We start from the raw sequence: 14,020 nt of genomic DNA on the forward strand, positions 1-14,020 counted from the left end.
CATTCACCACTTCCTTTTTGGTACGGCTGCGGCATCTTATACAACACCTCAACGAATGTAACTTCTAATCTGATTTGGGATCTCCTATGCTCGCCGGGACCAAATCTGGAACACCCTCTCGATGATCCTTTAAAACCCATCTCACCATCGATCGATCTCACACCTGGAACTCGAAACCAACTCCGGAGGTGTAAGGCTCACCGGATCCTTTTATCTTTCCCTCCTCGTCACTGATTAGAAAACAAATGAGTTATCGGTCCTCTCTCTAAATTCACACAAGCTTCATCTATGTCGTGCTCATCAAAAATCGTCTTCAAACAACAGTTGGAGCATCACCGGAGACACCATGGTTCACAGTGAAACACACACACTCTGTATCTTTCTCTCGGGTTCGAGGCTAAAAAGAAATGGAGAAGGCCTCATGAGGTCCGAAATTTATGTATAAGAGGTTGGGGGACATTAGCTTTGTATGATTCTCGATTCTCGAAATAAGCAGGTCTAGAAATGGAAAACTCTCTCCCGCTGTTGCGACGAGATGCAGGGGAAGAAAACACAAAACTTCCGAAAATTGTCACTCTTGGTCCCTTAAGTTTGACATGATGCCGGTTTTAACCCAAAAGACAGTTTCCTTTATCAAAATTGATTTTATGAAAATTACAATATAGTCCCTGGACGATATATTCATAATTTATTATTATTAATTAATATATATATATATATATATATATATATATATATATATATATATATTTTATTATTAAAGAAGTCCTATCTTAGCAACAGTGAAGTTCCTAACAATTTGGCAAAATTGGTCCACTTATTTTCTCTATTGACCATTTTGGTATTGTTTTTTGTTTTCTCCCCTGGATTTATTTTCTCTATTGACCATTTTGGTATTGTTTTTTGTTTTCTCCCCTGGATTATGTTTGTGAATTTTATCACTTTTAATCATCTGATAAAAGTGTGGTCAATATCTCTGGTCAAAAGTCAACTGTTAAAGGAACGCGACTCATCAGGATGCAAGATACGTGTTCCTCTTCTATGCATCCTCATCTTTTCATCGCATCCCCCCATCTAATTACCTTACAACACTTCAAATCCAACTTTATTCCTTCCCTATCTTCTATTCGACGCATTCTTGATTCACCAAAAACCACCACATCTCTTTCTTATTCTCACCGCTCCGTATGATGGAGGGCATTCTCCGGATTCGTTTGTAGCTTTCGCTCCATCTCCACCTTCTAAGTTTTCTAATATGTGTGTTCTAAAAAGACTCGATATTCCGTCGCCGACAACAAATCAGACCCTCTTCATTGTCAATCCCGTTCTCAATCTTTCAACTTCTACCCAGATGAACGATTAAAAGAAAAAAAGGTTTTGTATCCAGCCTAGGGATTCAGCACCAAGGGGAAACACACATACAACCCATTGTGTGTGTGCGCGACCGTGAGCCAGGAAGAGAGGCACAGAGAAATTGGTAGCCAACAGGGAAAGACTTCACTGCAGTTTGCACGTATTCTTCTTCTAGGGTTTATGTGATGTTCTCTGTTGCGCCGGTCCTTGAAGATGGGGAGTAAAGTTCGTTTGTCAAGTAAACGCTTGGTCTATGTGGATTTGTTTTTATTAAGAAGTAATTTCTGTTTTCATCTTTCTTCTCTATGTGTAATGGTTACTCTAAGATACAATTATAGGTGAAATTTTGCTATTTTTGTGGAATTGAAGTATTGAAGGAGTGGAATGTGTGTCTGTTGATCGCTGAATTTTGATTTCAGGTGGAGTTATGAATTCCACAAAACTGAATGCAGCGATGCTATGTGGAATCGTAGAAGCAAAAATAAAAAACTCTTCGTTTCTCCGTTTTCGTTTGGTTGTGGATCAGATTGTTGATAACACCGACATCCGAGGTCTACCAGGTACACTTTCCTCGACGTTTAATCCATACAATTCATATGTTTTTCCGTTTTTCATTGTTTTCATTAGAAAGGGATGGAATTTGGAGGATCTAATTGGATTTCGAGAATGTGAGAAACGCCGATTTTCTTTTCTACTTTTTTTATTCAGTTTCTGATTCCATACATTATAAATATAACATGAATGAGACTCTATCTGCTTCAATTTCCTTTTCTGGTTTTGTGTCTTGCTTTAAAATCCCATTGTACTTTGTGGAACATGAAATTACAACAACTTTATGCAAAAAGGTTTGTTCCAGTTTGAAATTGGTCGAATAGAATTGTGTAATCTTCAATTATATGTTTTGTAGTATAGGGGGAATGGATCTTATTAAGCCATCTCATTCATTCATGTTTTATGGTTGTTTTGCTGCTTTTGGTTCCATATTTTCCATTTTAATGTCTTTTTGATCATAAGAAATTTGCTACTTTTAGCTTATCAATGACATAGCATCCAGGAATCACTTGCCAGTCATTGTTGGAGGAGGGACAAATTACTATATTTAGGTAAACCATTACTTAGTATTTTCATAAGTATCTAAAGCTTATAGAATCATAAAAACATTATTTTTTTTTTTTTTTATTGTTCAGCGTGAGCTGCTCGATCGATTGTTGTACAGAGAAGCCATCTAGGCCAAGTAAATTAGCAGAGAAGGATATCCATCTTGATGAATCTGCAAGAAAAATCCCATGTAAAGCAGTTGAAGATACAAGAAGTTCTATTTCTACCACATTATATTTTTCTTCAGTTCCGTAACCACAAATATCATCAAAGAAACCACACAAGTTATAGTTGGGGTAAGTTATAATCAACACTTTTTATAGTTTTTGGTCTTCATCATTTTTTTACTATATGTGTATTAATTAGTAGGCTCCATACCAAAGAAAGATTGGAAAGGAGGTCACTCATGTACCGAAACGACAACACTAGGATGCTTATGTTCTGTAATAAAAAAAACACATAACTTGGCTTAATCCATTTGCTTAATTACATGTTCAACATCATTTTACTGAGTTTTATTGTAAGTTTTTTCTGTATAATTGTATCCGATGGTTCTTTATTTGATATACTTGACTGATTTACTTTTGTGGGTTTACATTTTTCTTCAGGCAGTAGACTATGAAGATGAAAATCAGACTAATCTATATGTACTCTTTTGAAGCTGCGACAATCTGGTGGCCTAATCTGTCACCGGTGAGTTTTCTTTTTTACTTAGATTAATCATTTCATGTGTTTTGTTAAATACAATCTGTCTATCTTTTATTTCTCAATAGAAAAAATATGCTTAATGTACATTTCCATTGTGTTGTGCTCCAAATTATTTTTAGAAAGCCAGAAAATGGATAACAAACTTTGTTCATATGCAGAAAATAACATTGAACTTTCAGAAAAACCGAATTTTTTTTTTCTTATTCAACCATTGTACTTTGAATGAACATTCCTGAAAATAAATGGAAGATAGTTAGAACAATAACTATACGTTAACAGTCCAATGACAGAAGGGTCATTTTTTTGTAGGGGCGGTTTGGTTATTTTTTGTTTAGGCACAGAGTGCTCTTTTTTTTACCATCTTAATTTACTTTCATGTTTCCCAATTATGTTTTTGTTTAAAACTTTTTATAATTAGGTGTGAAAATAAACAGCTGAAAGAACGAAGGTCACCTAGCAGTACATGTGTTTCTACATGATTTGGTTTTCCATGCTTCAAGGTAAACATCGCTCTCCCCTTAGTAAATAGTAGTAAATGTGAATATAAGGAAGTCAGATTCGAATTTCATCATATATTTCATGTGTATAGAAAAAAAATAAAAAGAAAAAAAAATTACTGTTCCATACCACTTATAGCAATACCAAGAAAAATCACATACTCAAACGCCTACAAACCTTATATGTTATTATGATTTAGTTCCGTTCTTGATGAAGCTCTTCCTATATCCATGATTTTTTTAAGCTTTCCCAATAATTTTTTCCTTATTAAGTATTTGAAAGGCAAATTCCGCTACTAGCAATCCTATGATAGAATAAATTGAATAATGTGTTTAGAAATTTTTTGAAATGAAAAGATTTCATAGTTGGAGAAATTGAGGGAAAAATAAACAAGTGGTAAGTTGTAAAATGTTAGGGCTATCTATCATTCTTTATAAAACTTATTCTAATAATGTTTTAATTTTTTCAGTTTGTTTATAAAAGTTTAAGTTTATAATTTTCCACAATTATATACAAATGTGCAGGGTGACAAGATGAGGAGGTGAAATGAGTGGATGAAATGGGTTATTCCGAGCTCTATTAATCAAGATTCATTAGCATAACAACTTCGGGGGATTGGCTTGGTTGAGGTGACAACAAACAACCAGGTTCATATGGCAACCTTTTCTGGTAAACAAAGTCAACAACAAGACACGGTGGCTAAAATTGAACCTCATCAGGTACACCATACACGCATGAGACATAATAAGCGAGATGGTAACTAAATCACACATTCTTTCTTTTTTTATTTGTTAAAAAAAGAGAAGACCTCAATGATGATGCGGGCTATCTTGGATTTCCATGGTGGATTGAAATGATGTTTTCATAGGCCATAAAAACATTATAAAAAACGATAGTGGTAGCCTTTTTTATTAAATTACTTCTCTTTTTTTTTTTTTTTTTTTCCAAATGCTCAATTGATGTCACATATTTTCACTTATGGTGGTGCAGATAAATTACAAATCTTTGAAGGGTGTTTTGGTAACTCCTATTTGAATGTTAGAACTAAAGAATTGGAATCTAACAGAGTCGTAGGTATGGTTTTGTGGCTTCTTTAAACGTCTAACATAGTGAATTAATGGGATAAATGCAAGAAATAGGAATAAACTTCCACATTTTTGTATGTATTATAACATTCTACTTTTATTTCTTTCTACTCCAACATTACACATACGCCTTACCTTTTTCTTTTCATATTAAGGCGTTTTACTTTCAAAAAGCTACATATCATACCAAATTACCATATCAACGAAATTCAAAATGCTTGCTAGCCGTTATAATTATTTCTTTTTTAGGTGCGGTTCATAGTGATGGGAAAATATGTTTAAAATAGAATCACTGATACATGGGCAGTATGATCCGAAGGAAGTGATTGAATACTTGAGTTACTTGCATTGACTAACTTCTCTATTGATTTTTCTAAAATTTTAATAGTACTATGTGTTATTCTTCATTTATATGTTTGAGATTTGACTTTAAGAATTAGCTAGCTCATAATGACTTTAATTTGATGATGACAAAAGAGTAACTGATCCCGTTTTCTTTTTGTAGAATTTTAATTTCACATGAAGAACCAAAAGAATGTACAAAGCAGAAGGACCTACGAATTAAGGAGTAAACTTGGTAAATGGAGTTTCTATCAGATTCAGTCCATCATTCATTTGACAGAGCAAACATATCATTGTTATCCACCCAACCATCTTGTCAACATAAAAATTAATTTTGGTATATGTAGTAAACAATATCGTACTACAAAACGTGTGATGAAAAAAAATCTGCTTATTGTATGAAGTTTCTGTTTCGATAAATAAATCAATAAACTATGTACCGTAAACTCCTATTCAAAATCTCTTTCAAAATGATCAACACCTCCACAATAGAAACATTTTCGTCTTCTTTCTTCTTAGTGACAACCTTCCTCAAACTACCAACGTCAAACTTTTTTGACACTGATGAACCAATTTAGATTTTATTGATCCATTAAACTTCCTTCCTTATTCAAACTTTCAAAAATGCTTCACAATTATAGCAGCACTTGAAGCGAGTTCAACATAATATTTATCCTCATAATTAACATGACTAGAGTTGTCACTATCAGTGTTAGGAGCATCGATTGAATTCTTTGAGATTAGGGTGGAGGATTTATCCTTGAAGTTGTCCTTCATGATCCCCTTGCACAAAATCTTGGTTTCTTTATGATTACGTAGATTTCCAAAAAGGCTCTGTAAGTCCGTAGTCTTGATTTTTCACTGTTCTTATGTTCCCACTTTTCATCTAAGGAATCCAAAAAATTTAGCACAAAAAAGGTTTCACGCTTTAAGATGTTAAATCTTCGAATATCATTAATAATACAATTAAAGAGATTAAATGTTTAAGTAAGAGCTTCATTCCTTTATGTAAAGAAATGTTCATAAATTTTATCGTGGTTCTTTTCCCGAGTGGCCCTGACCTCAGCAGTGCCTTCATAAGCAACAGACAACGTATCCACCATCTCTTTTGTTGATAAATGTGTATGTGTGGGAGTTCTTTTTGGTTCACCAGAAACTCTGTATTTAACCTCGACAAAGGTTAGAACATAAGGACCATTTTCAGTGATATCCAAAATATGGTAATCCATGGTTTCGAGGACAACCATAACCTTCCTCTTCCACATTAGAAAGTTTTCTTATCGAAAAGTGGGGTCTTGTTTAAGGATGTAGATCAAGAGATTGGTTTTGAAGAACTAGTGGAGATACACATTGCTTGAAGTAATCAGAGAACCCACTTTGATACTAGTTGTTGGATCATTAGCATTAACAACAAGCAATATGGTAATGGAGAACAAAAGAATTCACAAATTCCTAATTGAAAACAGATTTCAGTTAAGGTTTCCACTAAGAACTTTTTCTCTCAGAGAGAGAGAGAGAGAGAGAGAGAGAGAGAGAGAGAGAGAGAGAGAGAGAGAGAGAGAGAGAGAGAGAGAGAGAGAGAGAGAGAGAGAGAGAGAGAGAGAGGCACAATGTCGCCGTTTTTACAATGAACCGTAAAACAACTTTATATATTAAGAAGAAAAAAATATATATGGAAATCTCAATGTATTAGGGACTCAAAACAAACTATACATAAATAAGATCCTAATCACCAATATTGTGGATCTAAGAACCATAGTGCACAAGTTATACTTTCATAATATTAACAAAAATGATGGTTAATAGCTGACATTTAAGCATACTTGAGAAACCAGCGTGAAGGAAGGATTGACTCATCAGACTATAAGGCTTGATCTTACATTTCACTCATGACAATTTTGTGGATATAAAGAATGTCAAAATGGAGTTCGTATGACAAAGTTACGGCCAAATGAAAATAATATCAAAAATTTTCACGTGGATGTGGTGCGTCACTCTGCTATAGATTTGAGGGTGTGTCATACTCAAGGATATGTGTCATTAAGTGATTGATATGCATCATCGAATTCTCCATGAGATGTGGAGCGTCCCATGCTTGGGCGCGGCGTATCTGGCAGTTTGGTCCTTATAAATAGCAACCTCAAATCATTTAATCCTCAAACGTCTTGCTTTGAAAAATCTCTCTCTCCTGCGAGATCTCAATCTCTCATGATTTGATTTATCATTCTCGAGTATCAATAATGAAGCAATGAAACGTTGGCAGGAACCAAAAAGAAAAGGATTAAGCGCTAAAGTTATGCTCGTCATTTTCTAAGTCATTTGGCAATCGAGTAGGTTATACTTTCGCCTAAGTAAAACCGAATATAGAGTATACCCATTGTCTCTGTTATGAAAGCATAAATGGGATTAATGAATGATATAGTTATTAGTTACTAGACTCCATAATTATAAATCAGAAATAGTAGTATAGCTTAATATGTGCTTAACGTGCCTACTCATCGGTTGAGCTGCAATTATTTGTTCAGGTAAATGCTCAAGTGAGTTACACTAAATATTTTATTATGTTAGCTTTTCTTGTTTATGTTTAATATTTTCCATGGATACCCTCTTCGGTAGATTGAAATATGTTAAAGGTAGGGATAACTGAGGATATCCTTTACGGAATCAGTTGCGGGGAGACGATCATGGCGCTAGTGTGATCAGTCTTCATATATAGTTATAATTGAAATGTAACGACCCAAAAACAATACTAAAAGTTTTCATTTAAAAAAAATTATTAATTTTCATTCATTGATTGTATCAAAAGCAATCATTCATTACAGTATTCCAAAACATCAGAGTACAAATACATCAAGTGTGGAAATCATGTGGGGAGGATGTTGTGTGAAACATCCTAAAATATGGTCCCAAAAATTTCATTTTAATAATAGATAAAATGGTATTTTCCAATAACATCCAAACATTTAAATAAAACCCAATGTATCAAATTGTCATCAAATCAAAGTAAACATCATAAGCGGAATCTCAATGGTGTGTGCGATGCAGTCATCCCGAGCTCTTCCGTTTACAACCGGAAGTACCTGAAACATGAATTAAAAACGGTAAGCACAAAGCTTAGTGAGTCTCCCAAAATACCACATAACAACCATACAATAAACATACAGTAAACCCATAGTGGGCCCCTCCCTGTCATTGGGCCCCGCCCGGCTTCATGTTGAGCTCGGTAAATGGGCCCTGCCCACATACAATAGCATATATCAGATAACCACATATACATGCAATAATCACATATCATACAAATATCCATCAGGCCCTGCCCTGCATCGGGCCTTAGCCTTGAAAACAGATAAACACATGCACATGCAAGAGTCGCAAAGAAAGCTAGCATACTAACAATGTTACATTAACATGGGCTGGCATTTGTGCCTTCGACCCGCTAAACCCGGTAAGGAAACTCACTTCGAATACAGAAAGGTGGCCGAACGGATCCCAGTTTTGAATATCGACTAAACTCAACCTCTAAACATAAAAGATTTCCTCAAGATTAGCACAAAATGCCCAGAAGTCCCCTTATAGGTCAAACTTGGTCAAAGACTAAAGTCGAAGTCAAAGTCAACAATCCGAGTTGACTCAACTCGCCGAGTTCATCCATGAACTCGTCGAGTTTATCTATCAGACTGCAAAGTCGGGAGAAATCGATCCAACTCATCGAGTTCCTCCATAAACTCGTCGAGTTCACCAGAAATTCAACCTCTTAATCCATTAAGCCTTCCTTAACGAAACTAAGAGCTTCATGACTTAGATCTTAACTAAAATAGCCTCAAGAAGGGTAAAGTTTCCAACTTTACCCCTAAGAACCATCAAAATAGGTTCAAGACCCAAACCCTAGGCTTAAAAGGGTAAGGACTTAATCAATAAGCACTAAATCACCAAAGGCATAATCTCAAACTGTAGATCTTGTCCTAAGAGCTAAAATACCACATAAAATTTCCAACATTACCTTCAAATATACATAGAAGAAGCTCAAATGCTTAAAAGAAGCTATAAGATGGACTCAATGAGTGCATGGAGTCCTTAAGACCATAAAGTTGGCACCTTTATGCCAAAAGAACTCAAGAGGACCATAGATCTGGAAGAATAGCACTTGGGACGCCCTTTTGTTGGATTTGGTGTTTAAGCCCATAACTATAACTGGGATGTACTTGACCTGATTGTAGCATGGTCATTTTTGGGTTGCCTTCACCAGTGCAATTTGATAGGATGGATTTTGAGAATAAGGTTGTATATGGTTTATTAATATATTACAAGAATAATATATTAATATGAAACCATATTATTATTTAATTAGTATTGATCAAGAATTAATTTGGAATTAATTTTGTGATCAAAAGAGACTAATTAAATATAAGGGGATTGATTATGTAAATCAATCATTCTTGTAGTGTGGGCCAATGATCCCTGATCATGTTGGTGGGCTAAACTAATCCATGGATAGTCCATGGAGGTTAAACCCATGAAGCATGAGAATGTTGAAAGTCATGGGTTATTAGGGTTTGCAAAGTGTAACCCTAGCATGTGCAACACTATAAATAGAACCCCCTAGAGCCAAAATCGGCTACAACATATCTTGGAGATAACCAACTTATTCTCTCAAGCCTCCTTTTGTATTTTGGTGTTTGTGAACCAATAGAGGCATCACAATTGAGGTGCTAAAGCTTTCAAAGGTCAAGAACTCTACCCTACTCAAGAGGTAAGCATCCAAACTAAAGTTTTGTATTATATAGCTTCAATTGTATGCTAGATAGGGAGAATGCTTTGGAAAACCAAATGCATGTATAATTAGAGAAAACATAGATCCAAAGCATTTAAGGTTGCATGTGCACCATAGGAGTGTTATAGTGCTCAAAACCCAACACCTTCAACCCCACCAACCACCCAAACATGGCTAAAAGCATCAAAACTAACCCAAAAAGAGATCTAATCAAATAGAGCAAGGTTAGAACTTTATACCCAAAATGTGCTGGAAATGGTGCAAAGAATCAAGATCTCGAAGGCTCTTACTTGAATCACCACCTTGCACCAAGCTTCTTTTTCTTCCAAGGGATTCAAACACACCAAAACACACTCACAAAGAGCTCACAACACTCAAAAAGGGCTTTAGGGTTTCGAGATTAGGGTTTGGGACTATGGAGGTTGGGAATGAGGCCAACACCTGCGACTTAAGGTGTTTAAATAGGGTGCAAAACCCTAAAATTGGGGTTTCCTCCCGAGCAGCCAACTCGCCGAGTTGCCTCATAAAACCTCGCGGTCAAGAAAACTTCTACTCTACGAGTGGATGCTTCCAACTCGTCAAGATCTCCAAGGAAAGTATAACAATAAATTCATACCAGGAACTAGGCGTTACAATTCTCCCCCCTTGAATCAGATTTCGTCCTCGAAGTCCGCCGTCTCGAACAATCCTGGATAATGCTCCCTCATTTCATCCTCGGGCTCCCAAGTCCATTCCGACCCCTTGCAGTGTAGCCACTGCAGCTTCATAATCTCCACCACCTTGTTCCTCAAGGTTTTCGTCTTCCGATCTAATATCGCCACTGGTCTCTCAACATAATTCAGACGGCCATCCACCTGAATATCCTCCAAGGGTACAACTACAAAATAATACACCAAACACTTGCGCAACTACGAGACATGAAATATGCTATGAATCTGACTGAGTTCAGATGGAAGATCTAGACTATACGCAACCCGACCCACCCGATCCAAAACCCTGAAGGGACCAATATACCTGGGGCCTAGCTTACCCCGCTTTCTGAACCGGATAATACATTTCCAAGGTGACACCTTCAGGAGAACCATATCTCCCACCTAGAACTCCAGATCTGACGGACGCTTGTCAGCATAGCTCTTCTGCCGAATCTGAGCTGTCTGAAGCCTGCTCCGAACCTGCTGAATCATCTCAGTAGTCTTGAGTACCACCTTGGTACTCCCCATGACTCGCTGACCGACCTCGCCCCAACAAATCGGGGTCTTACATTTCCTCCTGTAAAGCATCTCAAAAGGAGGTCGATCAATTCTAGCGTGATAACTGTTGTTATAAAAAAATTCCGCTAATGGAAGATACGTATCCCAACTCCTACCAAAATCCAATACGTACGCACGCAACATATCCTCAAGAGTCTGAATCATCCGCTCACACTGTCCATCGGTCTTCGGATGAAAGGCCGTACTGAAATGGAGATGAGTACCCATCTTGTCATGAAACCGCTTCCAAAATCTGGAAGTAAAGCGAACATCCCAGTCTGAAACTACTGATACCGGTACCCCATGACGTGCCACCACCTCCCGAACATAAATCTCGGCTAGCTTCTCTGCAAATACTGTCCTGGATCAGAATGAAATGTGTGCTCTTGGTCAATCGATCCATGATAAACCAAATAGAATCTGCTCTGACCGCAGTCCTGGGAAGCTTTGTGATAAAATCCATCGCGATGTCTTCCCATTTCCACACGGGAATCTCCAACAACTGCATCTTGTCGTGAGGTCACTGATGCTCGGCCTTGACTTTCCTGCTAGTCAAGCACCGCTTCACAAACCATGCTATATCCCGCTTCATGCATGGCTACTAGTAATCAGGGCAAAGATCCCTCTACATCTTCGTCTCCCCAGGATGAATGGAGAATCTCGACTTGTGAGCCTCCTCCATCAGGACTTGGCGCACACCGCCCCAATAAGGAACCCATATCCTCCAATGCAGGGTCAACAATCCCCGACTATGATAATCGAAGGATGCCACCTGCCCTACTATCCGCTCACACTTTCGGCGCTCTTCCTTCATAGCCTTAACCTACGCCTCCCAAATCCGTTCCAACAACGGAGTAATCACTGTCATCCTTAAGCATATATCACGAATCGGACCCGCAGACGCCTTGCGGCTGAGAGCATCGGCCACTACATTGGCCTTCCCCGGGTGGTACAGGATCTCACAATCATAATCCTTCACCACATCCAACCAACGACGCTGCCTCATATTAGGTTCGGCTAATCCATCAAATACCTCAGGCTTTTGCGGTTCGTGTAAATAGTACAACGAACTCCATAGAGGTAATACCGCCAAATCTTGAGGGTGAAAACCACAGCCCCCAGCTCCAAATCATGCGTCGGATAATTTGCCTCACGAGGCTTCAGATGCCTCGAAGCGAAAGAGATCACGCGACCCTGCTTCATCAAAACTGCACCCAAACCTGTGATCGATGCGTCACAATAGACCACACAACCATCGACACCCTCTGGCAAGGTCAGAATCGGAGCCTCACACAGCCGCTGTCTAAGAGTCTTGAAAGCTGCCTGCTGCTCAGGACCCCAGCAAAATGTCACCGACTTCTTGGTCAGTCGGGTCAACGGAACATCAATCTTGGAGAAATCCTAAATGAATCTCCGATAATAACCAGCCAGGCCAAGAAAACTCTGAATCTCAGATGGAGACCTCAGAACCTCCCACTGCATCATGGCCTCGACCTTGTCCGGATCGACCAGAATACCCTTCTGATTGACAAGATCCCCCAGGAACTGCACCTTACGCAACTAGAACTCGCATTTCGAGAACTTTGCAAAAATTATCTCCCTCCTCAACGTCTCAATCAGCTACCTCAAGTGCTCCTCATGCTGCTCCTGCATCTTGGAATAGACCAATATATCATCAATGAAGACTATCACGGACCGATCCAACATTGGTCTGTACACACGGTTCATAAGATCTATGAACGCAGTAGGAGCATTGGTGAGGCCAAATAACATCACCACGAACTCATAATCGCCATAGCAAGTCCGAAAAGCCGTATTCTGCACATTCTCATCGCAGACCCGTATCTGATGATAACCCGATCACATATCAATCTTGGAGAACCAAGATGCACCCTGAAGCTGGTCGAAAAGATCATCAATCCCCGTGAGGGGATAACGGTTCTTCACCATTACCTTGTTCAACTCCCGGTAGTCGATACACATCCAATGGGATCCTTCCTTCTTCTTTACAAACAGAATTGGGGACCCCCAAGGCGAACTAATCGGTCTAATGAATCCCTTGTCTAAAAGCTCCTACAGCTGTGTAGAAACTCCTGCATTTCAGGAGGATCCAACCGATACGGTGCTTTGGCTATTGGAGTCGCACCTGAAATCAAATCGATCCTGAACTCCACTTGCCTTTCCGAAGGTACCCCAGGAAAATCCTCCGGGAATACATCCGGATACTCACGCACAATCGGTACATTGTCCACGGTCGCCTTACCCCTATCCCGGGTATCCATGACATAAGCGACGAAACTTGAATAACCATGATGAAGGTAGCGTCTGGCCCTCGCTACAGAACACATAACCGGCCTACGTTGCAGTCTCACAGTCGATCACTGCCCCATTAGGGCTCAGCCAATCCATGCCCACGATAACCTTGTTCTCACGTAATGGAATGGGAACCAAATCCATTGGATACTACTCGCTGAATAACTGAAGGGTACACCCTCGATGAACCCTCGCATCCTGAATAGACCTATCATCAGTAATCTCCACATCAAGAGGACTATCTAGCTCCCCTGAAACTCCAGCAAATCTCTTGCTATGCGCAAGAGATATAAAAGATCAGGTAGCCCCTAAATCGAATAATACCAAGGCATAGATACCGTTCATGAGAAACGATCCTAAAATAAAACACATAAACATAAGCAACAATTCAATATAAATAAAGAGATAAGGAGAAGATACATACCTGTCACCACGTTAGGAGCTACTCGTGCCTCCTATGCCGTCAGCTAGAACGCCCTGCACTATTACAACCCGAAATTCCTATCTTGAAAAGTCAATCAAATCAATCAAAATTCAGGCTTGTTTCTGTTACCTTTTACCGTGTTAAGGGTTATTTTATGAGTTTCTAAGCCTTGTACACT

General features: G+C 38.4%; 1 long non-coding RNA gene across 6 annotated transcripts; it reads left to right on the plus strand.

Moving 5' to 3' along the window:
* Positions 1-787: 787 nt before the first annotated feature.
* On the plus strand, positions 788-5,518 carry LOC145123633 (uncharacterized). Of its 6 annotated transcripts, none has more exons than XR_013715220.1 (10): positions 791-1,630; positions 1,773-1,913; positions 2,385-2,456; positions 2,541-2,747; positions 3,060-3,144; positions 3,578-3,659; positions 4,182-4,376; positions 4,459-4,555; positions 4,648-4,731; positions 5,248-5,518. It is a non-coding gene; the product is annotated as an uncharacterized LOC145123633 (long non-coding RNA). The 6 variants fall into 6 exon arrangements; XR_013715219.1 differs by having other exon boundaries at positions 4,464-4,555; XR_013715222.1 differs by having other exon boundaries at positions 788-1,630; positions 2,401-2,456; positions 4,182-4,555.
* Positions 5,519-14,020: the final 8,502 nt, after the last annotated feature.

The sequence above is a fragment of the Lactuca virosa genome, chromosome 7 (genome assembly GCF_052849685.1).
Source record: "Lactuca virosa cultivar CGN04683 chromosome 7, Lactuca_virosa_CGN04683_v6, whole genome shotgun sequence".
NCBI lineage: Eukaryota > Viridiplantae > Streptophyta > Magnoliopsida > Asterales > Asteraceae > Lactuca > Lactuca virosa.